At 33.5% G+C, this 13,008-nt stretch overlaps 1 protein-coding gene across 5 annotated transcripts in view; it reads left to right on the top strand.

Annotated features, from left to right (window-relative positions):
* The window catches only part of LOC114329669 (breast cancer anti-estrogen resistance protein 3 homolog), a 288,951-nt gene that overhangs the window by 172,705 nt on the left and 103,238 nt on the right, over positions 1 to 13,008 (top strand). Inside the window, exon 1 of one of the 5 annotated variants that reach the window (XM_028278854.2) lies at positions 12,423 to 12,678. The exons of the other annotated variants lie outside the window; for them this stretch is intronic. The gene's annotated coding sequence lies outside the window, so the exon portion shown is untranslated. Of the gene's footprint in view, positions 1 to 12,422; positions 12,679 to 13,008 lie in introns of those variants that run through there. 5 annotated transcript variants of the gene reach the window in all.

Here is a 13,008-nt window from a genome sequence, read left to right as displayed (position 1 = left end):
TAGTAGCATTTAACGTGTCTTGGTTTGTTTATTTCTACTGTATCTTGATTGTAAATTTGGATAATCATTTTTAATTAATACAATTACACTTACTTAAACATGACATTTTACATGTAAAATATAACCATAATAATAAAATTCAAACCAGTTCCATATCTTTAAAAGAAACAATCTGCATACTGCTTTTTTCCAAGAAATGAGGTGTCTTTTATGTGTCACTTCCTCTTGCCTCCTTATTGCAAATAAGTTTTATAGCCAGATAGCACGCAAATGTCGAAAATATCAAGAATTAATGTCCTCGTCGTTCGCGAACCAATAGCTACTGAAAAGAAGGTGTTTATTTGATAGTAGAGTTATGTGTGTACAGCTGAAGTGTCTGAGAAAAATGTAACAAATGGATTAGAAATCGGTCCTTAGATTTGTTTTTCTTTTGTCAACATGTCCTTATATGACTGCGATACGTAGAATAAATAGTTACGTGAATGCGCAATTTTAGGTGTGGTGTTCCCGGAATATTGATATGAAACATTAGTATAAGTACAAGTAAAGGGTTTTGTAATGATTTTTTATAAATAGCAAAGGATTGGTGTGTCCTGTACATGACATTGACAATGTATAGTAGACGCAAAACAAATGCAGTTGCATGTCACTATTTACATTTATTTCAGTCGTAAATGTATATACTATTGTGCATCATTTTGTCAATCAAAGATAGAATAAAATTTTTATTTTTTTTAATATAACGCTGTCACATAAATTTGATACACCCTGTATATTGATTTGTAACTATTTATTAGAAGTTAGCTGTTAAACAGTGGGTTTATCCTTAATGAGTTTTTCCCTGAAGAATTAAAGACATTAGTAAATAAAGTGATGTGAATAGACAATTTATCTCGGAATTATAATTTTAAAACGGTTGCTTTGTTACGGGCTAGGCCAAAAGCCACAGGTAATTATTATATTTAGAAAAATTATGTAGAGAAAGTTGGAATTTTAAGTCTCTTTGTTTAAGCCCCAAGTAAATTTCTAGATTTCCCGAAAAGTAATTATCATGAGTAGAAGTATTTGTTAGAAGGATGCATGGATTTTTTCGAATGAAAAAGTGGAATGGGGATGAGAGAAGTTTGAATGTCCAGATAGTTTGGAAAAGGAGATCATTATGTGACCGGCATCGGAGAAGAGCAGTCAAAGTTTTCGTGAACAGTTCAGAAGCAAGTACCAGTGTTTGTTAGATAGTGAAGAGTGTAGCTAAAAGTGGAATGAGAGACAGATCAAATTAAGAAGAAATACCTCTTTGATTCTGTAAAGCCCAAGGGAGAGAATATTATTGTGAGAAAGAGAGGAGAGAATTTTGGAGTTTTTTTTTAACGAGTACTGGTCAAAAGAGGCCTGGCTCATGTTTTGGAGAATTAGTTGCTGGTATGCTGCTGTATTTATGCTGAGAACGGAGAGGGCTTTGATGGGTAGCCTAACATAATCAACAAGGAAGAGCTGTTTGGGTCAAGAGGAGGAGACATCATTGTGTGAATAAAAAGGTCAGTCAATAATTTATGTGATAGATTTTCTTTATGTTCAAAAGTTAATTTTTTTGAGTAAAAGCATATGAACTAAGATTCCAATATTTCAAAAATTTAATAGGAAGTATAAGTAGTTTTGCGAATACCTAAATTTGTTTGTTTAGCTTGTTTTATCAATGTTATCAAGAACATACCGATAAATATTTGTTGAATTAAAATTAGTTTATGTGGTAAAAGTTTCATTGAGACAGTTATGCCCACAGGATTTTATTGATAAATATTCAGAGTATTACATTTTGATAATAAAAGATATTTGGATGTGCTTATTTATGGTATTTCTATTTATTTCCTTTTCCTATTTTATCCCGATAAGGATCAACTAAGAGATACTGAAGCCACGAGAAAGGATAAGTATAACCTAAGATAATTTAGTTATTTTTTTTGTACGACAAAAAGGCACCCTGAGATTTTTCTTAATTTTTATGTATGATTTGCGACAATTGAATAATTAATTAAATAAATACTAATTATTATAAAAGTAAGAGAAAGCAGATCATAACAATACAGAGTGTTGAATAGTCGATCGGACCGTAAGAAACTGAAGAGAAAATTCAAAAGTCTTCAATTTTTGGTTCTATTTTACATAATCACTCGATTTAGTGTCATTCGTTAGATTTTTGAAAAATATTGAACACTTATTTTTCAGTTTTTCGATCCAAATTTCAGCTTTTCGTTTTTTTTGCGAAATACTCTACTTTTGGAGCAAGAATGAAATAGAATCGAAACATGCTTTATTGTCATGGAAAATTATACAATTTTATAGACAAAGCTTACAAAGATTCATAAAAAAATCAAAACAGTAACAAACACTATTTACTTAAATTATACAGTGCTAGTCAAAACTCCGTATCCCCCCTCGTATCTTTTGAACGGTTATACCTATAATAGTGAAATTTGGAGGGAGAAAATAGAAGGACGTAAGCTTCTTAACTAGTCATGTCAGGTGACATAATAGTGACATATGACTTTACAGCGCCACTGTGTAACGTTTGTCGCTGTATTCGATGCTCCAATTAACAAAATTCAGCCGAAGACAAAAGGTTCGCTTTTTAAGACATTTTTATTTAGAATCAAAACATACAAAAGATATAATAATTAGCCTTAATTACTCGTTAATAAAATATATTTATAATCTACACATCGAGCTTTCGGTTCGGGTCGATGTGACGATATTTTGTACATGAATGAATAATATTGACGATCGCGTGGATTAGGAATTACTTTTATTAATATGAAATGGACGTATAAGGAGAGGAAATCTCGCTCAGCTCGCCAGGGGAAAAGACATGTTGGGAATTACGATCACCGCTCGTATAAGGATAGGTAAAAGGAAAACCGTCGGATTCGTTCAACGCACCAAAACGACGGCGGAAAATTGTCGGGATAAGTCACCTCTTATACCTCGTTGTTGTTTATTATTCTTCGATCAACGCTGCAAGAATAATAATCAACTAGGCTTTTCGTTCCGACTTTTATATCGTCCGAGACGGTACAAAAACACGTTTTACTTAATTCATTGGCGTACTCTAGACAGATAATTTTAATGAGACCTTATGGTAAGTGATACCTCGTTTGAAAGGTATTGAAAATACCTATTCAGTCATACTAATTCTGTTTGACTTTAATCTAATTTTGATGAATAAATAAAATAAACATAAAATTGTAGTTTCGCATTTAATTAATAAAAATTCAAAATTCCGCCAATGAATTATGATTACTTGTCAAAAAGGTTGACGTTGAAAACTACTAAAGAATTGAAAAACGTCAACTTTTTTGACAAAAAAACAGGCGGACATTTGAATTTTTATTAATTAAATGCGAAACTACAATATTATATTTATTTAATTTATTCACCAAAATCAAAATCAACTTACACCCAAAAAAATTAGTATGGCTGAATAGGTATTTTGAATACCTTTCAAATGAGGTATCACTTGCCTTAAGGTCCCATTTAAAATTATCGGTCACAGTGTCTCTGTAACGTCATCTGTCATTATTACGTCACCTGTTACGACTAGTTAAGAAGTTTACGTCCGTTTATTTCCTCCCTCCAAATTTCACTATTATAGGTATAAGCATTGTGTATAAGTATAACCGTTCAAAGGATACGAGGGGGGAGGGGGGTACGGACTCTTGACTAGCACTCTATAAATCGTCAATGTGCATAAAAAATAAGAAAGTAAAACAAAAACAATAACAATCTATTGCAAAATTTAAATAAAAATGCAAATTGCATAATCTACCTTAATTAATAAGTTAATTTAAGCTGCTGGATTTATGACACCAAAATGTAGATAAAAAATTCTACTTATACATTTACATACATAAGAGTATTAAGTACTGTAATTTCTTAGTTATTGATTAAGAAACTCTGCTACTGAATAATATGGTCTTTCAAATAGATAGGCTTTTATCATTTTAGGGAACGTGGAAAAATATGTTGCAGATTTAAGTTGTAGATGTAGAGGGAGATGGTTTTATAGTTTTTTGCAGAATATAATATAGAGTTCTTTACTAACTCAGTGGGCGGGATCGGTAAATAGACGTCAAAGGTAGAATTTCTGGTGGAATAGTCTAAAGAATAAAAAATTACAACAATACTTAAAAACAAGAGTGTTTGACCAGTGCATACTCCCAATTCTCACATACGCATGCCAAACATGGACCTTGACCAAGGCAAACATGGATAAAATAATAAAGACACAAAGAGCCATGGAGAGAGCAATGTTAGGAGTAAAATTGACAGACAAAAAGCAAAACAACTGGGTCAGAAATAGAACAAAAGTCAAAGACGCAGGTCAACATATAACCAGGCTAAAATGGAGCTTCGCAGGTCATAACGCTAGACAAACGGACAATAGGTGGAATAGCACGATACAACAATGGAGACCATGGACAGGAAAGAGAGCAAGAGGACGACCCCAGATGAGATGGGGAGACGACATTAAAAAGATAGGAGGAACGCACTGGAAACAGAAAGCACTAAACAGAAGCGAATGGAGGAAACTGGGGGAAGCCTATGTTCAGAATTGGACGAATTAAAGGGCAAAAGAAGAAGAAGTCATGATTGGGTCTTTCTGGAAAGACATGTAGATGTTTACGAATTAAGCAAACAGTTTCTAAAATATATAGAGAAGGAAGTGTTAAAATCCTGTGATCTTTGAAGTAGCTTCTGCAATGTGTTGTTCTTCAGAGGCCAAACAGATATCTTATTGCTCTTTTTTGTAATTTAAAAGTAGCATCGGATTGGGCAACTGTACCGGAACCGCAAAAAGGAAGACCATATAGAAGATCCGACTCGAACAAAGAAAAATATGTTATTTTGGAAGAGGCTAAATTAATTTCCTTCGAAACAGATCTTATTGCATAGCAAGCTGAGGATAGTTTCTTGCTTAACACATCAATATGAAGGGACCATTTAAGATTGCTATTTAAAAAAAGACACTTTCAGAAATGAAAAATAATAAATCCCCTGGCGATGACGGAGTAGTGATCGAGGCAATCACAATCAAACAAGGTGGAAATAAAATTATCCAGGTTTTGGCCAAACTTTTCACCGAATGCATTTACCAAGGAAAAACCCCTTCCCAATGGAACAATGCAGTCATTGTTATGCAGTCATGTTATGTGCAGTTATTGCACAAGAAAGGTGATATAACAGATCTAAAAAACTACCGTCCTATCAGTCTGCTATCACACATATACAAACTTTTTACAAAAATTATCAAAAAAAGACTGGAGGCTAAGTTAGACTTCTATCAGCCTAGATAACAAGCTGGGTTTAGATCCGCATATAGCACTAACGACCACTTACTGGTAATAAAAAACTTGATAGAGAAGTCGGCGGAATACAACAAACCATTGGCACTGATATTCGTGGACTACGAGAAAGCGTTCGATACCATAAACCAGTAGAAAATGTTAAAAGCATTGACAGAATGTCGAATAGACCATCGCTACACTAACATGATAAAACATATCTACCACAATGCAACGGCTAGCGTAAGACTCTCTGATAAACAAACTAATGAATTCTGTATGCAGCGAGGAGTACGGCAAGGAGACACCATCTCACCAAAGCTGTTCACAACCCTTTTAGAACACACTTTTAAGAAGGCAGATCTGAATGAATATGGTGTCAATATAAATGGAGAGAAGCTCAGCCATTTGAGATTCGCAGATGACATCGTCCTTATAGCCGATCGTATGGATGATGCAATAATAATGTTGAACAAGTTATATCACGCTTCCTTAGAGGTCGGGCTAAAATAATGACAATGACTAATCTGGTGCTAATTCGTAATATTGTTGTTGATGGAATGGATATTGAGCAGACTGCATCTTATAAGTACCTACTGGGGCATAAAATTCGATTGGAAAGAGATAACCAGACGTGCGAGCTCCCACGTCGCATAGGATTAGCCTGGGCAGCGTTTGGTAAACTGAGCTATGTATTTAATGCCCGGTTGCACCAACAGATCTTAAGCTTAATTCGAGAATATCATAAGAATTAATATAATATAATTATAATATATTACAATAAGAATACCATAATATAATAATAGATATAATTGATAATGAGGTAAGAATATAAAATTATGGTGCAACGTAAGTGATGCTCAAGGAGGTCCTATCTATAAGTAGGGCTTATCTAAGCTGGAGCTTAAGATCTGTTGGTGCAACCAGGCATAAATCGGACTTACCCATATGCCTGAAAAGGAAAATCTTTGACCAGTGTGTATTGCCTGTACTCACTTATGGAGCGGAAACATTAACACTTACAAAAAAGGTAGTGATCAAGATTAGCATAACTCAGAGGGCTATGGAGCGCCAGATGTTGGGTGTCTCCCTGAGGGACCGAATCCCAAACGAAGAAATACGTCGTAGAACAAAAACAACGGACGCCGTCGAAAGAATCACGTCGCTCAAGTGGAATTGGGCAGGACACGTCGCCAGATTTTCAGACAACCGATGGACAAAACGTATTGTCGAGTGGAGACCATGAAAAGAAGCACTACGGAGCCGAGGACGACCACCAACCAGATGGGCTGCCGATCTGAAGCGTATTGTCGGCAACTGGATGCAAGCCGCACAAAACAGAGAAAGATCGAAAGAGATGAGGGAGACCTATGTCAGTATACAGGTCAGAGTACGGGTTGATGATGATGAAGAAATTTTACAGAATCAACGATACTGATCTGGCTGTTATTAAGAAGTAAGGGGGTTGAAGAGCTCTATAGGATAATGCTACTGTTTTATCTACGTTAAAAGAGAGTAAATTAGAATCGGGCCAGGTTTCTATTGTGAGTAGATAAGAAGTTATAGTAGCATGAAGAGTTGCAATATTTGAGTTGCTCCAAGTAATACTGGTATCATCAGCAAAAAGAAAAAAATTTCCATCGATTTTTAAACTAGTAATGTCATTATAAGGACAAGCAGAGGATCCAATACTGAAGCTTGTGGTACCCCACATACAATATTTTTGAAACTAGAGTCTGTATCATTTGCTTTAACCAGTTGTTTCTTATTATCCAAGTAAGATTGAAACTAATTCAAAGAAATACCTCTAATACGGTTTCTTTCACGGTTTTTGCTGTAAATTTTAGAGAACCGCTTTGATTGACATGAAATTTGGCATACGCATAGCTAACATGTCAAAGAAAAAAAAGTGATATTGTGCCGATGTGTGCTTTTGCCCTGGAGGTGAATTTCACCCCCTCTCGGGGGCTAAAAAATATATGTCCAAAATAAGTGCGGAAATGGATAAAGTGACTAATTATAAGCAACTTTTGTCCTATAGAGTTTTTTTGCCAAGTCAACACTTTTCGAGTTATTTGCGAGTGAATATGTTCATTTTTCAACAAAATAACCACGTATTTAGACGGTTTTTCGCAAATAATTCAAAATGTATTTTATCGAAAAAAAATTTTTTAGCAAAAATATAGCCTGTACAAAAGTAAAAAAAAGGTGTATGCATGAGGTCTCTAGACTTAGCAGAACCAGAGTTATAGGTAATGAAAAATAGGTTCATATTCGCCAAATTCCAAAGAGAATATTTCAACATGAAATATTCAAAAAACGAAGCACTTTTTGGGGAAAACTCATTACAACTTTTTTAAAGTGTATAAAAAAAGCTTTATTTCTGTTCTTATAAAAAAAGTTTCTAGCATCAAATGTAAGCAAGTTACGCTCAAAATAAAGTAGGTCCCTTTTGTTTTGGCAAAAAAAGAACGAGAAGTTCACCCCCTAATTAGCAACTTAAATAAAATTAATCGTTACCGCTTCACTACTTATTTTACTTATGTTGTGTTTATACGATCTGTAAGTTTCATCGATTCAACTTGCTTATTTTTGAAAAAATTTGGTTTTAAAATAAAATTTTTCATTTTGAAAAAAACTCTTTTTTTCAAAATAACTTAAAAATTGTTAGAGATACCAAAAATCTTAAGTAGATATAAAAAGTCTGCTTTGTTTTTGTGAATATTTTGTATTTTTTTGTTTTTCTGTAAGACAAAAATTGGTTAAGATTTGGTGTTTCTAATTTGCATACACTCGTGATTAGTGACCCGTTCAAGCACTTTTAACTACGGCCCTTTCAAAAAGGATTACTTTGAACCGATGAAACTTACATATAATCAATATATACATGAGTAAAGAAACTTGTGAAGTGGTAACGATTAAGTTCATTTAAGACGCTAGTTAGTAGGTGATTTTCCCGATTTTATTATAAATAAAAAAATATGAAAAAAAAATTTTTAAGAAACGCTTTTCTTTAGTTACGAGTAAAATTAAAAATATTATAAAAAAATCAACTAAAAAGCAAAAAATAAAAAAAAATTGAAAAAATCTAACACATTCGTCAAAGAACAGCGTGGCGCGTCTTCATCGAATAAACGGTTTTCGCCCCACGCTTTTCTTTAACGAATGTGTTAGATTTTTTCAATTTTTTTTTATTTTTGGCTTTTTAGTTGATTTTTTTATAATATTTTTAATTTTAGTCACTCGTAACTAAAGAAAAGCGTTTCTTAAAAAAAATTTTTTATATTTTTTTATTTTTTACTTTTTAGTCTTACACTTTTCAAACATTAAAATATATCGTCATGTTTATTAAAATATGTATATAAAACATATGATGTACAAAGATAAAAAGTAGTCGGAATCGGCAAAAAATTTAAAACTTTATTGTTTATTTATAAAGCATAACGTTAACAATTAATGTAAAAAGTGAACTTATATATTATAGTTCATATCATTAGCTACAATCCGGAAAAGTTTCAAGTTTTTACATTATAAAAAAACAAGAGAATTTAAGCATTTTCCATTAAAATCGTTTTTTTTTATTTAAACAATTAATAAACATAAAAGAAAATTTTTATTGACTATTCGTGTATTGTTCCCGCGCATGCATATGTCTGCAAATTTTCATTCATTTGCATTGGAGAAAAGGCAGTCAAATTAACGTCTAAAGATTTGACGCAAAATATTAAACTAAATAAAAGCGTTTAAAAAGGAACTAACTTTATTTTGAGCGTAACTTGTTTACATTTGTTGCTAGAAATTTTTTTATAAAACAAAAATAAAGCTTTTTCTAGACACTTTAAAAAAGTTATTATGAGTTTTCCCCAAAAAGTGCTTCATTTTTTGGTTATTTCACGTTAAAAAATTCGATTTGGAATTTGATGAGTATGAATCTATTTTTCGTTAGCTATAACTCTGCTTCTGCTAGATGTAGAGACTTAATGTACACACTGTTTTGTTCACTTTTTTACAGGCTATATTTTTGCTAAGAATGTTTTTTCCGACAAAATACTTACTTTTTGTGTTTTGCGAAAAACCGTCTAAAAACGTGGTTATTTTGTTGAAAAATAAACATATTCACTCGCAAATAACTCAAAAAGTATTAACTTGGTGCAAAAACTCCATAGAACAAAAGTTGCTTAGAATTAGTCATTTTATCTATTTCCGATCTTATTTTGGACATATATTTCTTCATTCCCGAGAGGGGGTGAAACACACCCCCAGGGCAAAAGCACACATCGGCACAATATCACTTTTTTCTTTGTCTTCTTAGCTACGTGTATGCCAGATTTCATGTCAATCCAAGCAGTTTTTTAAAATTTAGAGGTTTTGCAATATTTTACCGTTAGAGAACGTACTATAATTCCGTAGAAATTTAATTTTTTATCAAAATGTCGTGATTTACACAATCAAAAGCTCTGTATAATAATTCGAATGGATCGTTGTATTTGATGAGATACGGAAAACAGAAATCTTGTTTTTATTTTTTATGCTTCTTTAGCACCCGTGTTTCTGTTTTACATACCGGTTATTTAATTACACTCTTAATGGAATTATTAGCCAGTGCAGCAATAAATAGATTCTCTCGTACATTTCGAGTTTTCCAACTCCTCTAACTCATTCTAACTCAATTAGTGTGCTACGAGCTAGTTTATTTAAGGAGTGCATCAAGGAGACACTAGCTTTCGCGTGACCCAGAAAGCGACCTAACCCTATTTAAGATGCATCTGTTCTTATTAACTAACCACAAACTTTATTATCAAGCTACTAGACAGTAATCGAATCTACACTGAATGACATTATTCGCGGACACGACCAAACAGCCAGATTGTTGAAAACAATTGAGATTAAGATATCTACAGGGTTGATAGAGCTGTACATTGAGATTATTGAGAGTTTTTGCTATTTTCTTATAACCCCAAGCAGCAATTTAGTGTCGGAAAGCCTCGAAATTCCACAAGATGACGTGTATAGATGCTCTGATGATCGGTTATGTTGTCATATTCGTGTTTAGTAAACCCAAAAACAAGTAATATGTTTGCATCAATTTAATGCCGAAACCCCTCGAAACTCCAGGTGACGTACCTTAGCAGTAACCCTGGGCGCCAGGTACCATGGAGATTGGATCTACCCCAAAAACTCAGGAGTAGCAAAATCTGCTCTTAGTATTTTGTTATCTTAATATCAAAATATGTTTATGCACTTTTGAGTGCATTTTTTCGAATTATGGATAGATGGCGCTATAATCTAAAAAAACGATTGTTGGAAATGGAAAATTAAATTAAAAATGGAAAGTCCCCACTAAAATGGAAAACTGTACTTAACTTTTTTTGGTTTTAGGACCTACTCTTCACAACCCAATAGGTCCCCATAACGCTCGAGTGATTGCACATTTAGCATACTTAGCTCCCCTACCATAATGAAGTAAAACAAAAAACAATAACAATATATTGCAAAATTTAAAAAAAAATGCAACTTGCATAATCTACCTTAATAAGTTTAATAAGCTAAGTTAAGCTGCTGCATATGACACAAATCATTTCCATCTGGCTCCGAAACAGAAACATCAGAGATTGGACCCAGACAACAGAGTATGATTTAATTCATCAAGCCCATAACAGAGAGAAATTTGCCATATTGATCGTCAACCTCAATAGAGAAGGCACTTAGTAGGAGGAGGATCTATTTTTCTATTGTAGACTTTTTTCCTGGAGTTATCCCGAACACAGTGCAAAAAGTTTCAAGTCTCTAGGTGCTGTATTTAAAAATTGATTTATTTTTTCCTAAATGCCCTGGTGTATGGAAAGATCATTAAAGAAAGATATCAGACAAATATGTAAAAAAAATGTGATTTGATAAATATTTGGTGGTCTAAGTAACCTCCTTTGCCGATTAGGGCACTGCCACTGCGACCTCAAAAATCATTAGTTCGAAAAAGTCAATCCTTTTTTAGGCATTGCATGTTCAAAATTCTTTCATGAAGATATTTGCAGTTACTAAAATTGATTTTAAAACATGAAATAAGAGCTTTTGTGTTGAAAGAGGTTGGAACAGGCAGTCTCCCTAGATAGAAGAGTGAGACAAGAATGTATTCTGTCCCCGGTGATATTTAGTATGCACCCTGAACATATCTTGGAACAAGCGCTAGGAGAACAACAGGAAGGCGTATTAGTCAACGAAGTTCGTCTAAACAACATTAGATATGGAAAACATGGACTTGACTCAATACGAAAAAAACAAAGTACATAGTAGTCAGTAAGCGTGAAATATTAAATGCACGGCTTTTGGTTAAACAACAACCAATTGACAGCGTGGATAGCTACACATACCTTGGTACCAACATAAACAGCCAATAAAACCACTCAAGTGAAATAAACCAACGCACAGGAAAAGCGAGATCAGCGTTCGTAATAAACAGCGCAAACTAGAGTAACTTTGCCATGTTATGAGGAATGAACAGAGATGTGGCTTGTTGCAATTCATTCTTCAGAGCAAGGTATTTGGAAAGAGAGGACCAGCGTGAAGAATAATATCTTGGCTTCAAAACCTGAGAAAATGATTCGATACATCAAAAACCGGACTATTTCGAATAGGAGCAAGTAAAGTTAGGATAGTCATACGGATCGCCCATATCCGGAACATATAGTCACCGTAAGAAGAAGAAAGTCTTACTCGATATTGCGTTTAGTTTCCAGGATAGTTTTAGGGTTTCGTCTCGAAGAATGGAGAATGGGAAGGGTTCAACATTGAAGAATCTGTGTATACTATCTTGGTATGCCTTTGCCTTTTGCCGTTTTATGACTTCTAATTTTTCTGTGGTAGTTTGATATATAACCGTCTTAGTAAAAACTTTAAATAGGAACGATTAATACTAATAGATAAAACTCGATAAACCGAATATTTATTTATCATAATTACATAATATTTGCACGTTACTTGGAAACTCTAAATAAAATACTTAGTTTCGATATCAAAGCTATAATTTACCGCAATTATTTTACTTACTAGTAGTTCAACTCAGTTACACGTGAGCGTGGTTAGAATGAGTTCAAAAAATAGCGCGGCTTTGTTTACAAAAAAATGGCGGTTCTAGAGTATCGAATGTGTTTTATTATACAGGTGAAGTTTGTTAATAAAAGGACAACTTTGTCGACAGTTTGGCGAAAGCTAAACTTTTGTGTAAAGATCGATGTTGCGCTTTTATTATAGATAGTTACGAGTGGAAATATCAAGAATCGTAATCTAGCTCAGCCCTAAATATTAAATGGCGGGATAATTAAGAGAATGTTTCGTTCGTTAATAGGTAAGTTAACTTGTTAACGCAAGTGTTCTTCATTTTCTTCTTACCCTTTTCTTCTTCTCACTTTCCTCCACTTGTCCATATTCAACTGGTTCTTTTCCTTCTGCATCCAAATCTTGTTTTTCTTCTTTTTATTTAATTTGAACTCGTATAAGTTCTGCTGTTATTCTTCGTTTAATGAAGATCTCACTTCAACCTCCATCCCACTACCTCTTATAATATATTTTACCACACCACACCATAATCATCATACCATACCTCATATTTCCTCTGCTGTGAGACATATATTAGTAATTTGTTTATTTGTGATAAAAGCGATAAGGGTCCTCATGA

Source organism: Diabrotica virgifera, chromosome 3 (assembly GCF_917563875.1).
Source record: "Diabrotica virgifera virgifera chromosome 3, PGI_DIABVI_V3a".
Classification (NCBI taxonomy): Eukaryota; Metazoa; Arthropoda; class Insecta; order Coleoptera; family Chrysomelidae; genus Diabrotica; species Diabrotica virgifera.
This window is presented reverse-complemented; position numbering and strand designations above follow the sequence as displayed.